Source organism: Diaphorina citri, unplaced genomic scaffold, assembly GCF_000475195.1.
Source record: "Diaphorina citri unplaced genomic scaffold, Diaci psyllid genome assembly version 1.1 scaffold943, whole genome shotgun sequence".
In the NCBI taxonomy this organism is placed as follows: Eukaryota; Metazoa; Arthropoda; class Insecta; order Hemiptera; family Psyllidae; genus Diaphorina; species Diaphorina citri.
In genome coordinates this window covers 55,094-60,351 of record NW_007378374.1, presented here as the reverse complement: position 1 = coordinate 60,351, position 5,258 = coordinate 55,094, and positions in this window count along the sequence as shown.

Sequence of the window (5,258 nt, the reverse complement as noted above, 5' to 3'; positions counted from 1 at the left end):
GACGGGCTTTGCAAACACCCCCCAACCAAAAAGACGGGGGAAAGAAAAAAAAAAAAAAAAAAAAAAAAAAGAACACAAAAGCTCCCAAGTGTCTGGAGTTGTGGATGTGTGGATATGTAACTGGATGTGGCGAAAGAGTTAGGAGCTAATACATTAGAGGTAGGCTCCATGGATGAGCAGGGAGGAGGTGTTAGAGGAGTAGAAGCGAAAGAGGGGTGTTTGCGAAAAGAAGTAGATACCTATACGTATGAGTATGTATATGACATTTATTGTTCTGCATTGGAGGTGAAAGGAGGTGGAGAAGGAAGGACGTATTAGGGGATTATGAATGGAGGAGGATAGGAAAATAAGGAGAAGGGAGTTGAAAGAGGGTTCTATGAATAGGAGGAGGTTTATTGTTTTGCATAGGAGGTGAAAGGAGATGGAGAAGATGGAGGAGGAGAGGTGGAGATGTTGGGACACAGAATGGATGGGATATTAGGAGAGTAGAGGCGAAAGAGGGGTCTTTGGGAGAAGAAGTAATTGATACGTATGAGTATGTATGTGATGTTTATTGTTTTGCATTGGAGGTGAAAGAAGAATGGAGGAGTTATTAGGGGAGCAGGAGGATGAGAGAATATGACAAAGGGAGGTGAAAGAGAATTCATTAAGACCGAGGAGGAGGAGGAGAAGGAGGAGTAAAAATACGTATAGGAGGTTTATTTTGCATTGGATGTGAAAGAAGAAGAGGAGATGGAAGATAGAAGCATTGGAAGAGTAGAGGTGGATAGGAGAGTATGGAAAAGGGAGGTGAAAGAGAATTCATTAAGACCGAGGAGGAGGAGGAAGAGGAGGAGTAAAAATACGTATAGGAGGAGGTTTATTTTGCATTGGAGGTGAAATGCATCTAGCGAAACACATGGAGATGAGGAGGGGAAGAGGCGAAGTAGAATAAAAGCAGGAGCAAATGGAGGTTCACCTCCATAGGAAGACACAATTGGAGGTGGTGGGAAAAAGGGGGAGGGAGAGAAATGCAAACTCTACGTGATCTTGAGAGATTTGCATGCAAGTTATGCATGATGAAGTGACATGTAGAACACAAAATGAGAAACTGTGAGTCCAGTTCAAGGTCGTGGTAATTTTGGGACGGGTAAATTTAACCAGCGGAAGGTCCCCGGTTCGATGCCCACTATTGACAGAAAAATTGTATTCGTATTTGGATTCCCAATATTTGACCGTACATCTACACAACTATAATTATAATATTTACCTACAAATCCAAAAATTTGAGATAGTTTCAGAGATAAAAGCTGCCTACCTATTAATTGAAATTAAAACCAGCACACAAAAACTCAATCACTTTTTACTTCCTTTTACCAAAAACATTTTTATTTTTAGTCCGTCCTTCCTTTATTACTCCTTAAATTTGTCAGGTAAAATCACTTTTATCATAAAACTTTTGAAGCATAAAATTTATACCTGTATAATATTTTAAGGGATTGGAAGGTTTATTTTGGGATTGGATTGGACAAAGGATTGGAAGGAAGGGAAGCCTACTGCTGGAGTAAAGGGACTTTTCAGTCCTATGCGAGCAGTATAAATAAGCACTATTATTATTATTTATTTATTTTAAATTTTCCAATAATTCACTTCAAATAATAGATAATTAATTAGAAAGAAATAATAATTATAAAACCACGTAAAGACCTTTTCCCTGAAGAAAGGGAAAAAAAGTTTCAAAATTAATATTAAAATTCCTTTCCAATTTAAAGTAGTCTGAATGAAAAAATCCGGGAGTTATTATTATTTTTACAAACCCGATATTTAAATTATTTATTTCTAAAAAATATTTTACAAAACTTTCGAACTTAACAACTTTTCCCACTGAAATCGCTCGCTCTACTATCGAAAGCAAGGCAATATGACTGAAAGCTTTCGAGCTTTCAGACATTCGCTATTTTTCTTTTGCCGTTCTTTTTGAAGCTTTCCCAAAATGCTCTCAGCTCTTTTGTGCTTTTGTATGCTAGGAAAATACGCTTTTTTGTACTCCCGAAATGTTTTTTTTTTCTTCTTCTTCTTTTTTTTTTTTCAAGTTCCTCGAAATTCTTGGCTTGCTGTATGTGGGGAAAAACATTTCAGCAATAATATCATCAATTTGAGTGTTCCGTGATTTGAAAAAAAAAAAAGTAAAAAAGTTTGACAGAAAATTCGAAATAAATTTTGGGCGAATTTGAGAAGGAAGAGAGAGAGAGAGAGAGAGAGAGAGAGAGAGAGACAAAGAAGGAAGAGAAAGAGAAAACGGAGGAGAGGGAGGAGGAGGAGGAGGAGAAGGAGGAGAAGGAGAAGGAGGAGAAGGAGGAGAAGGAGGAGGAGAAGGAGGAGGAGAAGGAGGAGAAGTAGAAGGAGAAGGAGGAGAAGGAGGAGGAGAAGGAGGAGAAGAAGGAGGAGGAGGAGAAGGAGGAGAGAGGAGGAGAAGTAGAAGGAGAAGGAGGAGGAGGAGCAGGAGAAGGAGGAGGAGAAGGAGGAGGAGGAGGAGAAGGAGGAGGAGGAGCAAGATAAAAAGAAGAAAATGAGGTAAAGGAAGAAGAAAAGAAGCCAAGAGAAACAGTATCAAATTTAATTTTAAGGAGTTTTCAAAAACAGATATGTACCTATGTACCTTCCTACCTACATGCATTACCTACCTTGCAGTCCTTGTACCCAAAATGCTAAAAGCACAAGAACCAACAACGATTTAGGACAAATTAACTTTTCGCTTAGGACCTATATGTTAAGCAATCATGACGTTGTATTTTGTATATATTGTATATATATAACTATTTTGTATAATGTACAATAAAAATTATAATAAATAAATAATAAATAAAAGAGGGCATATCGAATAGAAAGGCCTGTTCGAGTTTAAACTCGGTGTAAGTTTAACTCTTGGTTTAAACAATCTGATTGGTTGATTTCAAAACTTTCGGCCAATCAGATTGCTCAATGTAAGAGTTAACTAAAACCGAATTTAAACTTTGGGAGTTTTGCTATCTCCACTAATAACAAGGATTGGGAGTTTTGACATCTCCACTAACATTGGAATTTAGACATCTTTAACAAACAAGTTTATACTGGGAGTTTTGACATCTCCACTAATAACAAGGATTGGAAAATTTGACATTGGACTTTAGACATCTTTAACAAAACAAGTTTATACTGGGAGTTTTGACATCTCCACTAACAATAGAATTTCTCAGAGTTAATTTTGAAGCTATGTGCGATGCTCTCGTAAACAAGAGAAAGTCTCTTTCATTTAACAAATAATAATCAACACATTCCCTCCTCTCCTCCTTTCTCTCCCTCCCCCCCCCCTGCAGTCCCACCTGGAGAGCTGTGTTTAAAAACGCTCTTCTTCCCCCCAATAGTTTCTACCTCTTCCTTCCCCACTTCTTTCTCTCTATCTCTTCTCCTCTTCCTATCTCTCTCTCTTTTCTCCTCTTCCTCTCTCTCTCTTTTCTCTTCTTTTTTCATCCCTCCCTTTTCTATTCATCCTACCAGGCCCAAGCTCCCTTTTGGGGAGAAACGACCCAAGAGGGGGCTTTCAGCGTTAACATATATTATTTAACCCTCCCACTCGGTCCTTTTATGTGCGTCTTTTTTCCCACTCTCTACTTCCTATTTTCTCTCTTTCTGTCCCTTTTCTTTCTCTATATTCTCTCTCCCCCTCAAATTCCCCTATATCATTTGCATCATTCTTCTTTCTCTTCTCTCTCTCTCACACACACACTCACACACACACACACACACACACACACACACACACACACACACACACACACACACACACACACACACACACACACACACACACACACACACACACACACACACACACACACACACACACACACACACACACACACACACACACACACACACACACACACACACACACACACACACACACACACACACACACACACACACACACACACACACACACACACACACACACACACACACACACACACACACACACACACACACACACACACACACACACACACACACACACACACACACACACACACACACACACACACACACACACACACACACACACACACACACACACACACACACACACACACACACACACACACACACACACACACACACACACACACACACACACACACACACACACACACACACACACACACACACACACACACACACACACACACACACACACACACACACACACACACACACACACACACACACACACACACACACACACACACACACACACACACACACACACACACACACACACACACACACACACACACACACACACACACACACACACACACACACACACACACACACACACACACACACACACACACACACACACACACACACACACACACACACACACACACACACACACACACACACACACATTTTATAAGCCCTAAAAAGAGTAAAATTATATCTAATACAGGAGTACAAAATACCTAAATATGTACATTAGCATTTCATGCTTTCATGTTGAATTTAAATTCCAACTTTTTTAACGGCGGTTTTCTGTTGAGCTTTTTACATTACTCAACTTTTAACGGTTTTCACCAAACGTAACGAAATAAAAAGTAACTTTCTAATTATTTAATTTTTAAATATAAATGCCACACTGTGCCTACTTTTTATGTAAAAATTAATAATAAAATTATATTTATTATGGAAGTTATTATATTATGTACATAATTATTTTGATACTTTCCAGCACACTTTTTACGGAAATTATTGTTTTTAAGTATAGGTAGGAAATGAAATTGTTACTTAGTTTTTTTTTTTTTTTTTTACTCGGAATAATATTTTAGCTTTATACCTAATTTCCTTGTTTTATAATGTGATAAAGTTGTTGAAATTACAGCATGTGAGTTTTATTTCAAATTTGTTTTTCTCTAATTTTGTTCAATTTCGAAAGTTTTAATAGAGGGTTTGTACTTTGTACCTACATCGAAACTAATTTTCATTTATTAATACGTCTGTGTTGTAACACTTTTTCCATGGTAAACATCAATAAAACGACTGAAAAAAATAAATAAATAAACGGTTTGAATGTTATTTAAGCTATAAATTAAAGACTTTAGGCCCATTCATACCACATTTTGGTACAAAAATAAGATACATTTAGTTTGTCTGTCTGTCTGTTTGACCATAACTCTTACACAGGTGGAGATATTGGGAGAAAGAATGGAGAACGTATTAGGGAAGTAGAAGCGAAAGAG